This window comes from Arctopsyche grandis, chromosome 12 (genome assembly GCF_051622035.1).
Source record: "Arctopsyche grandis isolate Sample6627 chromosome 12, ASM5162203v2, whole genome shotgun sequence".
In the NCBI taxonomy this organism is placed as follows: Eukaryota; Metazoa; Arthropoda; class Insecta; order Trichoptera; family Hydropsychidae; genus Arctopsyche; species Arctopsyche grandis.
In genome coordinates this window covers 3,739,181-3,757,914 of record NC_135366.1, presented here as the reverse complement: position 1 = coordinate 3,757,914, position 18,734 = coordinate 3,739,181, and the positions used below count along the sequence as shown (strand labels likewise).

The following is an 18,734-nucleotide window of genomic DNA, read 5'->3' as shown; positions in this document are numbered from 1 at the left end:
TAAAATACACATACGTACATACATACGTGCATATTTATATTCGTATACTGAATTTTGAAACTCAAACGCGGATATATGTAGATATGTAACGGAGAGCTGAATGAGGTTGATCTGTTTGGTATTTCCCTACATCAATTCAGGTCTAACATCAAGAGAATCTTGACCGATTGATTCATTTTTTCTTCTATTCTATTTTTCCAATATTTCCATTATTTTTATACTTTAGTTTAGTTATGTAATGTGCTATTTAATCATATTATAGCTTTCATTCCTTTCCATTTCATTTGTTTATTTTGTATTTACCTTTTTCATTTGTTTTTTATATTTGTAAATTTCAATTTCTTCTTATATTCTATCTTATAACCTTTTCCAATTATTTTAATACTATAGTTTAATTATGCAATGTACTACATATTTTGTCATGCCTTTATTCTTTACTTTTTAATTTGTTTTCCTTATATTTATCTTTTTCATTTTTGTAAAAATCTATTATTGGACTCGGGTGTTACATATATTATTTATTTACTTTTTGTGTTTTTTATACCTATCTCTGTACATCCTGTCTGTTGATTTTTCAATTAATAAAATAAATAAAATAAATAAATATGTATACATGCGTATTTACATAGGTGGGTATTATATTTCGATTATTACAAGAATGCCACAACAACGTTACAACCCTTCAAGGAGTCGTGCCAGGCTTAACGGGACAAGTCCCTTTATGGCTTGACGGGATTTCGAGGCAAGAAGGGATTCATACAAATCCTGTCGGTTCAAATTGGTACACTTTTATATCATTATATTGCTATATGTATGTATGTTTATATATTGTATACAAAATAATGTATAGCCGGGTATTATTCTTTTACTGCCAGTCTAATGGGAAATATGTACCGTAATACTGAAAACTGATTAGTTTATTTTGTGTGTGTTTGAGAATAATTTATGATTTTCTTTAGAAAAAAATACAGTTTTGTAAATAAGACCTTATACACGTATTTACGGTCGTGAAAATGTAACATATGTTTATGTTATGAAAATTGATATATGTATTTAATTTTTCTGTATACATATACATACTGGTATGTTGAATGGATTTTATTATTTAGAAAATTAATTTTAAAGGTAATATAGTTTTCCCTTTGGGATTGAAATGGAATAAGTGTGAAAAATATTAGTAAACTAACTCGAAGGATGCGTGCAAAGTGAAGGGACGCGATGTGAAACACCAATACTCTCAAATGAAGAGCTGTCATTGAAGTCAGGGCGAAAACACACTGAGAGGCACGCGGCACGTGTATTTTTTAGATGCTTTTGAACATGCGAAAAACAAACACAAGCACGCCTAGCAATACTTGAGGCGTGCAGTCCCAAAAATCACTGTAGTTCACATGTATGTACATATATCTCATGGTACTCTAGTTAGACCGGGTTTTGAAAGGGTCTAGTAGTTTTTTAAAGGATTTTAATCCACCCGAGTAACGCCGGCTAATCTAATTGCCTATATACATACATATGTACATATGTAATTATTTACATAATTAATCTATTAATGAATTAAAAAATGAAAAGTAACATAGTCGTAGAAAAGATGTAGGCGGCAGTCGTTAAATATAATTATTACCATTATATTTCACTATTGAGTGCCAAACATCGCAAAATAGTAAAGTTTCAAAGCGACCGGAAGATTTTAAGGAAGGGAACACTTAACTTTGTACAAGTGAAACTAATAAAAACCTTGTAATAAGATATGGTGTGAAAAAGATAAAGTTATATGCGTTTAAACAATTAAAATCTGACAAAAAGAGAGAGTGGCAGAAAGGCAGAAAAATACGGCAACTTACAATTAGACATCTAGATGGCCAAAATTGTAACATTTTTTAAACTTGTCTATTACGATTAAGTCTTCCTGGCGGATTTGATTTGAATATATGTACATATATTGTTGGCAAAGTTTCAAAACGAACGGAAGAATGTATGATATCAAACCAGCAGCGTGGTCTAGTGGTGAGTTTTGTATTCTTTCGTGCAGGGTGTCACGGGTTTGATTCCCACTAGAGATTCGTTGTTGGCCAGACCTTGGTTTGTCGAGGTCGATCGTTTCTTATCAGAATTTGCCAATTTTTCTGATTTTCATTGAAACGGTTCCTGTAAAACTGGCTTTTACTCTAAAATTTTCTATTGTAAAGCTCGAGTTATTGTTATTAAAGCTTTCTCTTCATATATGTATGTCTCTGTGGATGTTTATTGAATATAAAAAATTGGTATTGTTACATGAAAAATGTTATATTGTAATGTCTGACTAATAATTGTTTCGATTTATGTAATAATTAAGAATTTAATATATGTATATATATATATATACATACACACATTATACATGCATATATACATAAACACTTAAATAAAGATAAACTATTCATACATATGTATATATATAAAAAAAAAAAATCATACATATATAAATAAAGATAAAACCAACATACTACATACCCATTATGTTTAATAATAATATTACAAAATGAAAACAACATGTGTAAATATGTAGCTAGAAGCCATTTAAAATATGCTGCCTGACAAAACTGTATGATGTAGTAAAAACATTAAGGCTCCCAGAAAGCAGGTTAAGTAATCGAATGGCTCTTGAAAGGGGTGAGTCATCAAGCACATTAGTTCTGGCCCGAATTGGCAGAAATAGAGTTCTGGAGCGAGATTATCTCAGTTTCTCAGGTACCCAAAGTTTAAGGTTTCATATATATGTATATATATATATATATATATATATATATATATATATATATATATATATATATATATATATATATATATATATATATATATATATATATATATATATATATATATATATATATATATATATAATTTCTTGAGTCTCAATCTGTTTAGCACACTCGCCGCTTTGAAGCAATCTGTTAGGTGACTGTGCATGATTAATTGAAAAATAAAACAATGAAAAAACTAAAAAAATAAATTTTGTCACACGAACGAGCAAAGGCAAACTTAGAAGTGGCTTGTAAAAATAGACTGGAGAACCATCTCAACAAGCTGGCGAAGCAGCTGCTAGCTGCCAAACCAATGAAGAGGTGGAAGAGTAAGGACCCCTTGGACTTAGACCTCTAGCAGGAAGTGAAATGCCAATGGGCATTTCACCCACATACTAGAAAATTGGCTAGAAATGTGCTGAATGTACCAGACGACAGATAGCATCATATAAAAACTAATATCAGTTGTTTCCATTTAAAACATTCAGTATACCATTTCAGAAGACACTTTAATATCTACAAAAACCAAATATACTCCAAAGTTAAAACAATATTTGAATCTTCGTTCTTGGCGTAAGAAGAAGAACACCGCGCAAAAATATGACCGGGCGATAAGCCGACCCGCGAGAGTATGACCGGGCGATAAGCCGTCTCGCGAGAGTATGACCGGGCGATAAGCCGACTCGTAAAAGTATGTCGCGGTGATAAGCCAGAGGACGAATAATGCAAGTCCGATTGAAGTACATAGTGCGCTGTCACACGGGGGCGAAGGAAGGATGGGGATGGAGCACCCGTTCAACCCCATACACTCGCTCGCATATAAACGAACTCATACCCAACCATACGTACACGTACCCCCCACCCCCGTCCCGATCCCGCCCGGCTTACACGTCCCGTCGCGCACGCGCACCACCGTCGCAGCATCTTGGGAAAACTGATACGTTCCTATGCAAGCTGCACAGCTCTGTACTATTTCGCCATTCGATTTTTAGAACCTTTAAATTTTATGAAGTTGGATAAAACACCACGGACTTTGACTAAAGTGAACGAATTTGAAGTACTTTCATGTTGATCCTGTTGATTATTAACTGGTGGTATTTTCCCTACATGGTTCATCACTGCTGGTAAGAAGTCAATGGTTATTAAATTTGGATCGATCTTTTTATTTATTTTATTTATTTCAATTCTTTACAGACTGCTCCAAAGTGACTAATACAGATACAATACAACAATACTATCAATACAAGCATTTTATACACATTAAACACAATCTGCTTTAGATCGACGACTTTAGAGCCTCTTTAATTAATATTATGTATTAGATATATGATATAAGAATTGTAAATAGGTTTTTGAGCTATTATTTTCCTATTATGCTGTACATTAACATTATAATAATATAATTTTATGATTACTAACAAAATTAAATTAAAATTGTAAAATAGAAAATGATCAGTAGATCAGTAACCACTTCCAATTTTACAAAAGAAAAAATTATATGCCATACATTTTACTAAAAATAAACTTTAAATTCTGTATATATGTATGTAGTTTTCTAAGTTTTTTCCTATTATGTTCTATACACTAACATTAAAATAAAATAAGAATATAAAAAACAACAAGAAAAATATTTTTCAAATAGACAATTTACTCTGGATTAGTAGCTTTTAGAATATACCTAAGATATATTGTAAACATAATTTATTTACAATAAAGAGCATCTAAAAATCAAAAGAAAAAATTAAATATAAAGGAAATACTATTATTTATATAAGACAACATATTAAATAGTCAGTATCAATTCAGATATGAACTTATAAAATCCAGACAATACAGTATATTATAAGAAGTAGGTATGTAATAAGATATCATTGAGACAAGCAGTCTGATACTGATTTATTAATTAAATCAGACAAAATTCCTGAACAAATTAAGTTGTGCCTTTTTAACCCTCTCTCACCGAAGTGCGGTATGCAAGTGCCCCGATTTTTACATTTTTCGTAATGACTATGTGGTTTTCAAACCTATACACTCTATATTTCGTGTATTTCTAGAATGAATTACAAGAAATTTATTTTAATAGATTTTATATGATTTAATACGATATTTTTTTAATACGTTTCTAATACGATATTTTTTCACCATCGTAATGGCGGATAATACCTTTACTTATGTATATTGATGACCAAAATGAGCAATATGGCAAAGTATGAAAACGATCGGATAAGAGGTAGAATTTTTCCTTAATAGTAATTGTAAGGCCATGTAAAAATACTGGGGTCTTACTCGACCCCAGTTGGGGACACTCGTTCGATCTCGACGATACGTCCTTCAAAGACTAAAACTGAATTTATTTTTAAATGATTTTTCAAAACAAATGAGCTTATAAGAAAGAGTTCAAAAAAAATTTTCTTAGATGCCTTTATATGAAGAAATATAAATATTACCCCTATTTATTTCCCACTGTCTTTTTACAAGGTATGCTAGGCTTCCACTAACTATCTTCGAGAAGAATTATTGCCATTTCCAAATATTTCTTTGGTGTATTAAAGGGAAGAATCGACAACCCTTCGATTTTATTGAAATTTAAATTTTCGGCGCCTGAATGCGATAGAGCTTTGCGTCATCATTTACTTTTCCAACCTATTCCTGCGAAAAAGTCTGCTTTCAATAACTCGTCTCTTGTAAAGGCTATCCGATTCCTTAATGTGATTGATGAGCATTTGGACCTGTTCAGTTGTCAAGATGATGAGCTGGTTAGTTTCTTGAGATTCAACACGAGATTATTCGAATGAGACGAATGATTGAGATTTTTATTGTTTTTATTTTGTTATTTTATTTCTTCTGTTTTGTAAAACTGGTGTGACGCTTTGGGGCAACCTGTCAGGTCACACTGGTCATTTTATCGTTATTATTATTATAAATAATAAATTAAATAAATAAATAATGAAATATTTTTACATAAAGTATCATCTGTAATATTTTAATGAATTGAAAATGGGTTCAATACTTTCTCTTTCCAAAAAAAAAAACAATTAATTTTCACAATGACCGTAACCCAATATCTTTCCTGCAACAAATGAATCTATATTAGATTAAAAAAATATTTTTTTTAAAAACTAATACATAATAATAAAAGCTCAGAGGGTCGAATGGCTACTAGGGAACGTTTCCCGGAGTGTAACAATGGACGAATCTAGTTTAGCGGAGAAAAGCCGGCCAGATCTGTGGAGCAGCCGGCCAGTCGACCGAGGGGTGTCGCCGCGGGGGCCCGCGCGCGCCTACGCCCCTCTCAACGAGCCCCCCGAGGGCGCTACGCCCTCCGAAACGTCGAACAATACACGAAAACGCGCCGCGAAACTCGCACCCCCGACCGCGATGTGACCACTCTCGGTGAAAATTTCACACCACGCACGCGTGCACGAACGTGCCTAGCACACTTTTCCGGGTGAGTAAAATTAATTTCCCTAAGCTGACCTTGAAGTTTTTCCCTCAATTACATATATTACGACGTGCACACGCTTGGGAACCACTCGCTTGCAATAGAGTGCGTTCGTGCAAAGTACATGCCAACTTTTCCAAACTGGCGGAAAAGTGTCGAGCTATGTATTCAAAGACAATATAGCTATCACAGCTATTATTTACCTATTTACAGTTAGCTATAAATAATAATAATAATATATATATATATATATATATATATATATATATATATATATATATATATATATATATATATATATATATATATAAATATATATGTATAAATATTTCATTATTTATTTATATAATTTATTATTTATAATAATAATAACGATAAAATGACCAGTGTGACCTAACAGGTTGCCCCAAAGCGTCACACCAGTTTTACAAAACAGAAGAACTAAAATAACAAAATAAAAACAATAAAAATCTCAATCATTCGTCTCATTCAAATAGTCTCGTGTTGAATCTCATGAAACTGACCAGCTCATCAACATGACAATTGAACAGGTCCAAATGCTCATCCATCACATTAAGGAATCGGATAGGATTGATTCTTATTGATTGTATATTATTATTGATATATATATATATATATATATATATATATATATATATATATATATATATATATATATATATATATATATATATATATATATATATATATATATATCAATAATAATATACAATCAATAAGAATCAATAATAATATATATGTACATATACAGTAGTGGTCAGTGAAAGGCTTCCAGCTTGAAAATGTCAATATTTCCTTGTTTTAAGATGTTATATATATGTTTTTTTATATTTTTTTTGTTTATTAAAATTAAGTTTATAATGTTTGACATAATATCAAGTAGCAATACAATGAAATTTAAATGAAACTACGATGTTATTCAAATTATTATGAATCAGTAATATATGGGAAGATTTGGGAGTGTGATGAAAAATTTTTTTTTCGTGAAATTAACTTATTAATTGAAAAACTAAAAATAGCATTTTATTTATTTTAAATAGTGGCCATGAATAACAATTATTTTTTTTCTTGGTTGACACCCCCTTAGTTTTTAAGATTGCCTTAACCATTCGAGGCATCGATTGTATTAAATTTAGTATATATTTAGAATTTAAATTTTAAATACTATTTTGATTAGTTTGGCAATAATCAAGCTTAAAAATTAGAGTCAAACCGAGTGTGTTGTGAATATTTTCTTCTAAGCATGCTACGCGGGCTTATCGTCGGCTTTAGATGACTAATACTTATCCTGTATTTTTCTTTTCACTGTCAATCTTAATGAAATGAAGTATATATGTGCGTATAGGTGCATATGTACATGTATGCGAACATGTACATAGATTAAAATTGAAAAAATAAATTCGTGTTCTATGTATTTACGTACGTAGTTTATTTGATCGAGGTTGCCTTAATTGGATAGGACAGGTGGGGATTTATCCAAGATTAAAACACAATCAAAAAGGGTGCAGACGTTCCGATCTGTTTCATCCGAGGTTTATGAAGCACATTCTAGTGGAATTGGAATGTAAAGGTTTGACCTTGAATTTTTTATCGGTCCATTTATACGTGAAAAGTCTGCGTCCAAGCCGGTACAAATACACGACGAATTCGTATATGACGTCAGCATTTTCATTAGATTTTTTTTCAAATTAATTGTTATGCATCGATTTCGATTATACTGTTTGTTCTGTATATTCATGTCATGTTTATAATTTTCGAATGGATTTTTATGTTGAATTTTCTTTGAACTAATTCACTTATGTATAATATTTTAGTCATTTCGATTTAAATTATATTCAAATATTCTCAGATATACTAGAATACGAATGTTTGCTTGTTTCAAAATACTACATTGCAAGTATAAAATGAAAATAATCATATATACTTCTATTTTTAATGAGCAATATTTGATTTAGAACTTTGCTTCTCTATGTTGAATATTTTTAATTGAGAATGAAATAATTTATGAAATGTTCTTTAAAAGTGAATTATTATTTTCGTACGAAAATTTGTCGTTTTTTAAATAAAATTAAGTATAAAAAAACTGAAACAAAATTTTAACGATGGCAATCGACCCTAAATATAAGCCCTTTGCATTTTTTTGTTAAAATTAAGCCTGAGCTAAGTTCTAAATTTAATTAATCAAAGTAGATAGCTATTTACATCAAGTTTATAGTACCTATATTAAATAATTCATACATATAGATGTTTTCCTAATAAATTTTTCACAAGGATTAACTCGTTTAAGTAATCCTTTATCTTTGTTTTATTTAAAAATATATATATTCACTATGAATTCAATAAAATGTACCTGCACATGTATGTGTTATAAATAAAATGGATAGATTTCTATTAATCTAATTAATAAATTTCAAACACTGATTACTTAACTCGAAGCCTATAATGGATGATGATCAAAATAAATATATTCGATTATTTTAAATTAATAAATTGGAACATTCACATTTTTTAGTAGCTGAAAATTTAATGCTAAAACTTTAAACGTAATTTTGGTAAATATTTAACCAATTTATTTATGATTTTTTAATTATTTTTTATCGCCAACATTCACACCTTCCAAAAATAAAATAACATTATTATTATTAGCAAACGAAACCTCCAATTTTGAGGTTCTTTTGGAGTGCTCCGCTTTTGAATACGCAATTGATTTCGGTTTAATTAAGTGCGACACGGAGCGTATCCTCGCATACGAGAGAGACGACGAGATTAAAAACATATTTCAGCAACACTCCTGTTCACCAATAACTCCCAAAACCACCCCTTTCCCCCAAATCCTGCCTCCTTTCACCGTGTATTTTGTTCAATTCGATTGAAATTCCGGTTCCGAACATGGAGACTGCTTCGGTCGTCCTTAATTAAGTATGGAAAGTTGTCAGAGAGAAGTTGGCGAAGAAGAACCAGCTCCAGTATTGGCGCACAGTGATCTACCATCATAGAATATACTAGTCAAAAATGTTGCACGTAGATATTTTCACAATTTTCACAACATAAATTGTTGAATGAATGCGTCTTTCTACACATACACATCGATTGATCTCTGTTCGGAGCAAGATTCATCACATTTTCCTTACTTTTTCCAGACTTACGGTCTTTTTATAATCTCTTGGGTACCATTAAATCACTTCCATTGTCCACCTATCTACAATTCGACCATTCTTCAGTTTAAATCTTTCCACTCTCTTTACTGATCACACCTATTAAGACCCCATACACGATGAGACATGTGACGGTACAAGTATTGATACAAGTGGCCACATGTATCTGAAACTTGTATCAAAACTGTGATGTTATGTCTCATTGCATATTAGACCCTCTATAGTCTATACAATATGAGAATAGCAGCTGTTACCTGACACGTGTTATCGATATACATATACAATGTACATATGTACGTTGATATTTGTATAGCAATCATAATATTTGCGACATGTATCGATACATGTATTTAAGTGTTGTATCAATATCCCCATGTATTTGTTCTACACACGTTGAAATATGTATCAATATTTGATACAAATTGAATTTGACTGTCCTGGTAACGATTTCAGTATCCGAATCAGTATAACTTTGAAGGTATTTCTCTGACCAATGGCAATCGATTATTTTTCCGTAAACTGCCTAATTATGTGTAGGGATTCCAAAAATACCTAAACTTGTCAGTATCAGTTCTATCGAAATAAAATTGGCCACTACCGGTAATACCAGTATCTATCGGTATTGATTTATTAAAGCACTTTGCAATCAAATATTATTTAATTAATTCTAGATAATTCAATAATATAATTAAAAAATATGTAGAAATATGTAGTTTTAGGAATATATATGATATTTTCAGCATACTAAACGTATCTTTGATTTTAAATTTATGATACACTTAGCGGATCCTTTGAAAGATCTTAAGTCGAAAGATCAAAAAAAAAATGGTGCATGGTAAAGGGTACATACTCACGTACATACTCACTTAATTTGCGCGAGCAGGATACAACAGGAACAAGAGGAACATGCTTTTCCTCCCGTATTCTGCGCGCGCACATTAATACGGGAGGAAAAGCCTGTTCCTCTTGTTCCTGTTGTACCCTGCTCGCGCAAATTAAGTGAGTATGTACCGTTTACCATGCACCCTTTTTTTTGATCTTTCGACTTAAGATCTTTCGATTTTCGATCTTTGCCTTCCGATATTTGTGTTTTCTGTAATTTAACATTCTGTCTCGTCACGGAGACCACATAAAAAAAAATATATATATATATATATATATATATATATATATATATATATATATATATATATATATATATATATATATTGAATGTTGACTCATTCTTTGATTAGTTCATATAAACTAGCCGATACAACATTAAATTCTAAATTCAAACAAATTCACCTGATATATAGTTGAAATTATTTTATTTCGGTACTATCGGTAGTTTATTTTGCACGACCAAAGGTTACATTTTGATCAAACCGGTATTACCGGTTTTGTTAGTACCGGTATTTAAATCTCTATGCGGAATGATTATAATAGGGATAATATTTTTATACATGACAACATTTAATGTCAAATTAACATCTCTAAAATAGCTCGACTCAATCGAGGTCCGCCCAGCAAATTAAATATCAAAAGGGTTGGCAGTATCAAAAATAAAATTTGATAGTGAATTTATTATAAAAAAATAAACATTAAATTTATATTTTTTTAAATGTAAATTGCAAAATAACATTAAAATATATGTATATTTAAAAAATATATAAAATGTGATTAATAGTAAATTTCTGAGAACGATTTTGACATTGTAGGTTATGATGCATTTGAAAATTTAATGAAATTTGGCATTGGTTTTTATTCTAATCGCATCGCATCAATTTACAATTAATAAATTGTAATCAATGTTTATTTTTTATAATAAATTCACTATCAAATTTTATTTTTGTTACTGGCAACCCATTTGATTTTCCCGGCGGACCCCGATTGGGTCGTGCGAGCTATTTTAGAAAAGGGCACTCTTTTAATTTGCAGGGCGAAATGTTTTAGAGATGTTCATTTGCAAATTGTGCCGTGATAAATACCTGATTTGTCTGGAAATAGGGCTATTTTGCCGGACCGATAATTGGTACCTTATTTAATATATAATTTTAATGTATAATGCTTAAAAATAGTTGTGTATTAAATTTTGACTCGAGAGCTCCGTTAAGAGGGACCACAGTGTAGGGGCGGGGATCGGCGGAGGCCCGAGGGGGATATGGGGGGGAGGGGACAGAAGGGCAAGTTATGCTTTTAACGAAGGGCGGGTCCCCCCGAGACTCAAGGGTCCTCATCGGGTGTCGCTGCCTGAGGGGGCCACTCTACAATTCCTCTCTGCGTATGCATTTTATTTTATTTATATACATAAGTACTTATAGGGCCGGGGGAAGGGGGGGAGGGGTTAGGGGGGTTGAAAACAATGGAGTGTTTGCGCATTTGACAAAAATTGCACAATAAAAATGCAAATGTGCAGCGGGCCGCATTTTCGGCGGCCGCAATGTGTTAATCTGTTTATTATGTACGAGTATGTGGCTCGGAATCGGAATACTAACAAGTTTAAACGTGATGTTTTAGTCGTTGAACATAATGAAGGGTATGATTTAGGGAATGAAATTATAATCAAGTCAGTTTAAATGTACGGCTTCACCCAGGAAACAAGTTATATATACATACAAACATATTATGTATAAATAAATCAGCTGATAACTAAAAATAATTCTATGTGATGTATGTATGTAAGCTTATTGTAAACAACTGTATGTATGTAAGCTTATTGTAAATCATATTAACAATTAGATACAACATAACTTCTTATTGAATACTTATCTCGCAGATAAAACTCACTGAAGAGATATACAGTGAAATGTCAGATCTGACATATTTGGCCAAAAATCAATATATATCGTGTATTACATTACATGAAGCTAGACGCCAAATTTGATATTTATATATACATATGAGAGTTAAAACTATAAATATTTAAATATTAGAGATAATGAGAACCTATAGAGCAAATTTTATAAAATATAGAGTGAATTATAGGCGTTTAAACAATTAAAATCTGATATGGCCATATCAAGGCGAAAAGGTTGAAGATAGATTATAGTAGCTTGCCGTCACCGTCATAGACGTCACCGTACCCGAGATTGTGGATATTTGATACGCAATGTATACGATATTTTATCTCCAACGTAATGGCAGACGATACATTAGATACGTATATTGATGACCAAAATGAGCAATATGGCAAAGTATGAAAACGATCGGATAAGAGATAAGAGATATAAAAATTACCACTAGCACGAAAACCATGTGAAATGCAAAGGAGGTATGTAATATGTAAAAAGGGTTACTTGGTCACACTGATTGTTTGTACACTATACGTTATACTGACGATGCGCTGCGCAGTTTCTCAATTGAATTTTTATCAAGTGTACGAGTGCGTGCACTTGGCTACTATGTAGTATAATATAGACTATTACACATTTATGTACATACTTGTATAATAATAGTGAATAATTTTGACTTGGAGAACGCCGGGTTGTTTTTGGCAGCGTGGACTAGTGGTTAGCATATTATGCTTTCAAGCAGAGTGGTCACGGTTCAATTCCCACTAGAAGCCGTCGGCCAGACCTTGGTTTGTGACTTCAGGTCGAACGTTACCTTTCAGAGTTTGCCAATTTTTCTGATTTTCGTTGAAACGGTTCCTGTGAATTTGCATTTCCTCTCCAATCTCTCTCGTAAATCTCAAGCTATTCGGCATCTTGAGGTTCGCCAATTTCTATAATAAAAAAATAAAATCTTGCAAAAATGTCTCCATATATGTATGTATGTCACTGTGGATGATGTTTGTATGAATTCGCATTGTATAAAAATGCTTGTATTAATTTTATTATTGTATTATATCTGTATTAGGATACTAGTCGCTTTGAAGCGATCTGTACATGTTTGGCGAACTGTGAGTGTATATTTTCGATTGAAATAAAATAAAATAAAATAATATTAGTAAAACTTTTCCAGGACTATTATATTGCTATTTTAGCGTAGGGGCAGGTTCAAGGATCCAGATTATAGGCTTAAGTCGGTTCACAGCATTTATTTTATGATTCAGGAAGTCCAAACGGAACTACCGCTCGTTCATGGGTTCAAGAGTCTTTTAAAGGCATGTAGCCGAGTGTTCGGACATGCAGTAGTTCGGACAGGCCCGACATTCTCTATAAACGTTATTTCCTACAAACTCGCTAATATCTATAAACGTTATTCGTTACAAAATCAAAATTCTCACTCAATTTATAATGCCCGGAACTCCCAAGTTACAATATGTTACATTATACGTATTGTTTAAATTAATGGATAGCAACAAATTAAGAAGACAGTTGTTCGAAACCTCATTAATGAAAAAATCATTCGATTTTATTGAAGTTTTTGACTGCATACATATGTATATATGTACATATATATATATATATATATATATATATATATATATATATATATATATATATATATATATATATTTTTTTTTTTCTTTTTTGGTGCCATCTTATCGATTCCCGATAAATCATCACCAGTGATATCGTTGCTCTTCAGATAATGTACGGGCACTACGGAATCATCACTCCGTCCCCAAAATTGTGAATTGGGCTTCTGAATCTCTCACATTCAGAATACCAATTCGTGAGGCTTTTTTCGCTTTAAACGCCTCTGCTGGTGAGTTGCGTCCAATAGCTGCAACGCTTCTATGTTAGGGTGACGGTGCAGTCTCAACTCGTGCCTCCCGGCGCATTCTCGGATGACTTCATTTACTTTTTGGATTTTAAGGTCCTTGTGGATCTCTTCATTTGTGACGAAGCGATATGCATCGGTGATAATCCTCAGAAACTGGTTTTGACATCTTTGCATTTTTTCTATATTGGATGGCTTACTGCATCCCCACAGTTGTATGCCATATGTCCATATTGACTTCACGATTGCCTGGTATATCAGTTTTTTGCATTGTAGGTCTAATTTGGAGTGTCTTCCTATTAGCCAATGCATTTCTCTTTGTTTCATTCGAATCTGTTCCAATGTGATGCCTCCACGTAAGCCTTGAGTCAAGATGCAGTCCTACATATATAACCGATGAGATTTGACATTAAAATTTTGATAGGAAATAAACCGTTTCTTGGCAACATTTTATCCGATTTAATTTTTGAGACTGTTGTCATTTTTAAAATTGTCGTACCCTCATTGATTGTTCTTGTATCCGAATACGACTAGTTCTAGCGTGTTTTTGTCAGATGCTTGCAAGGTTTTTGCATTGGAATGGTTCTTACATCAAAATCAAAAATTGTTATTAGATTAAAAATAAATTAAACATTAGGTGGACACGTCAAGAGTAAAAAGCAATCCCGAACGTGTAGAGGGCTCAACGAACGTGTGGATGCCTACAAGAGTAGACGAGGTTAGGCGAGACTATCATCTATACGTTCCTATATCACAACGAACGTTGCCAAAACATTCGTATGGTTAGGTTACAGTATTTTTTCAAAAAAGTGTCGAGCTGGCAACACTGCTTATTTTTCTCTCATCGCATACAAATAATTGATTGGATTATGCCACACAATAAACAACAGTATTCAAACGTAACGAGTTTGCATCTCACAAAAGCTGCGAACGCAAATCTGTCAGTCCGCACCGACATGTTTTTAAGCAAACAAACGTTTGAGAATCGTAAATTTTCGTCTCATTATTCATTTCCGAATCGCTTACCAATTAACACGCCACGTAGGGTTCGCTTTGAGCGCATATAAATGAACCGGTTCAAACTTGACAACAAAACAGCCGACCGACCAGACGTACACACATACAGCAGATGTGGTAATAATAATCGGTCGTATTGATTTTATATTTCGAGGTGGATCCGTTTGACTATCATGCACGGCAGCATCCGGTCTATAAATGCTCTGCATCGACGAATATTGGCCGAGATTGAATCTCTCAGTCTATTGTGTCGCGATTCCGGTTTGAGCGTAACGACGCAATAGTATGGTGTTGGCGCATACGGTTTATTACGGTCGCGCTGTGCGTCGGCGGCGAGCGTGTTGAAATTTTTGCTATAGATTATCGGTTGAATGTTTTGGAAACATCTTTTACTACGCTAATCATGTAACTGATATTTCGAACGATAAATATATAAAATACAATACATTATATTATTGATGTGAAGGTGATCAGTGCAAATAGTATTTGACTTCTTATTTTTTTATTTTATTTAGTAGCAAATTGCTAATGAATACGTAACAAATAACAATAGTAACAACTAAAATTAGTAACCACAATATAACATAATTAACAAAACTATAATTAGTAACCATAACATAATATATTATATAAATGCCAAATATTGCATTTTAATAAACTTAAAACTATATAATTACATCATATTCCACAGAGGTATCCATTAACACCCTTCAAGAAAGCACCAATGTTATTAGCACCTCTAATACCTTCAGGAAGGTCAATATATGTAGATTTGACCACCTCTGTGGAAAACACCTCCTGCAGTACTTGTTTTCTTAACTCTACATATAGTTAAATTATTCCTATTTCTAGTTTTATGATTATGTATATCTCTATTCCTTATTATATAATTATCAAAATATTTAGGTAATTTAATGAAACCGATGATAAAGGGTTCAAAACCCATCCAATGACCGTTTGTTTTTTCAATTAAACTTAATTAATCACGTTGAGTTGGAAAAACGAAAAAATAAACAAATTTTCAATTGATTCGAGCGTTATTATTGCAAACTTTAGTTGAAAAACGAATTAATTTTAGTTTGACTTTTACCAATGCGAGCGTTTTCGCAAATGGACAGACAAACATACATATAGAGAAATAGCGCTATTATATAATAAAAATTAGTGAATTTCATTATTTCGGAGATGAAATTTCGATGGTATTTTATGATGTTTTTTGAAAGATTTTTTTCGATGTTTGTTTGTCGCAGACTGTAAGAAAAATGTTCTTAATAGATGATAAATCGCTCTTCATATTATTTCAGCGTATCCGGCACGAAAGTAACGTGGCATTATTATTTTATTTTATTTTTTCTGTTGAAAAAGGGAGATATAAAGTCGTCATCATATTGACAAACGATAAAATCGACATTGTAACAAAAATACTTACAGGAGCGGTGTATAATATATCAGAAAGATTTTGTTACAAGTTAGCAATTTAATATTAATTCATTGTTAATTATTTTAGGATTAGAAAAGTATTCGTGAAATTAATTTTAATCCTTTGACAGATGAAAAAGCATAATTTTATTTTTTAATAAGCGAGACTTTATTTAAATATTAAACTTTCACTACAATGGCAATCTATCACAATGAAAGTTAGTTCAAAACATATCAATTATAAATACATATTACTCGATAGAAATCATGGAAAATGGTAATAATGTTATAAAAAAACATTTATTTATTTATTAAAATGTTTAGCGTTAAAATACTTTTGGAACAGTTATATTTTCCAGTTAATTCATTATTTAACATGAATATTTTTTTATGAGAGTGTGACCTATGTACATATGTAGAGTCTGAGAGTATGACCTACGATGAGAGTATCATATGACAATATTGTAATGGTTATTTATAATTTCGTTTTTTATTTATAACTAGTGGTTTTAACAGGCTTCACTCGGTATTTGTAATATAAACATTTTATTAATTAAATAGTTTTATTTTATTTAAATTTATTAGAATATTATTATTTTTTATATTAAATTTAACGTCACGGATTCTACGAACCAACGATAGTTACATACATACATACAAAGTCTCTTTCAAAATTATATACATATTAGATTTATAGTAACGCAGGAATTTTTGTATTTGCGGCTGGTTCATATAATATATATTTGTATATTGGTGCTGGCTATAGGTACAAGACATTCTCTACTTTGTATTTTATTATTTGATATTTTTACATTATCTACCATTATAATAATGCTATTGTTACTTTATCTATGTACGTAGTAACAATAGATGAAGTTTTGTGATCATGCGAAAATTCGAACTCTTTTTATGATTACGTATAAATGTATTTTTGTCTGTGTATAGACATATGTACATCTCTCTGTATTTTTTGACCATTGTGGCGCATTAGGGACTCCTGTAATGCCACAATAGTTCAAACTTAATCTTATATAAATAAATAATTTTATAGACTGCAATTAGATCGCCTCTCATTCTTCGCGTCTCCAAAGTGTAAAGATTCATTATTTTCAATGTCATATCATATATTCTATAACCTCAATATCATATTACGTATAACCTCAAACTCTAAAAGTACACAGAAGCACACTTAATGCTTCTATAGTTTAATGGATATGCGATCGAATCCGAAAGTTTATAACCCACTAGATCAAACACGACCTATGTACCTAAATACTTTCGTATATGTACATCCACTTCTTTCAGCTTATCGACTTTTCGCACGCTGAAATATCTATCAAACACCCCCCTTCCATATATATGTATATATGTACATATGTATATACCTTACATATATACAATATAAAACTTTTTCAGGCGACTGAATGAAACACGGCCTTTTTCTAACGAAGCCATCGTATAAATATTTCGACGCTATAGTCCTGTGCAAACATAATTTGCTAGGCTTGTTTCATAAACTAGTTTGTTTACGACGTTGGCATTATGGCGCTCTCCTGAATTCGCCACTGAAACTTTGTCCCCTTCTCCCAACCCCCTCGTCCTTCCCAGTCAAATTACAATATCCTCCCCGTCGCCAAGGGGACTTTGTTTAATTATTTTCAGCTCAAAAAACAAAATGGCGCCCCGAAAAATGAAAATGCGCCGTTGAAAAAATATGATTTAATTCGAGCGGCAGTCGGAAGCTGCGTAACGATATCCGCTTTACACGAGTCACCCATAAATTATGATCTGGATCTGTGCGGAATTTTGGCTAGTAGGAAAGGCAGCACGTGATTTCGCTTTAATTATAACGAAGGTGGGTTTCGCGTTACCAATTAGCAAACTGCGAGTCTGTGTCTCCGATTTTGCATAATTCCCATTTTCCCCTTTCGTATTGCTCTCGCTCGGAGTTTTATTACGCTGAAATATCGCTTTCAGATTTTGAATGAGCTGAAATTCCAACTGTTCGAACTGTCGTCTGGGCTTATAGGCTTTGGTGTTGCTTCGAAGTTCAAAAATATGCTTCTGACGTGGTCTTTGCCGTGCCTCAATACCATCTGTTAATATACTTATGTATGTACTTTAGTACAGTAATATATGACTCTTTCAAATGTTAAAATATAAATATTGAAGTGAATATAAATGACTATGAACGATCTATACGTATTTACGCACAATGTAACAAATCCGCTTAATCAATCTGTTAAT

The 18,734-nt window shown here is 32.0% G+C and overlaps 1 protein-coding gene across 1 annotated transcript in view; it reads left to right on the top strand.

The window, feature by feature from the left end:
- The first annotated feature begins 6,028 nt into the window (after positions 1-6,028).
- Positions 6,029-18,734, top strand: part of LOC143920162 (uncharacterized) — a 61,588-nt gene continuing 48,882 nt past the window's right edge. The window contains exon 1 of the mRNA XM_077442880.1: positions 6,029-6,231. The gene's annotated coding sequence lies outside the window, so the exon portion shown is untranslated. The remainder of the gene's footprint in view (positions 6,232-18,734) is intronic.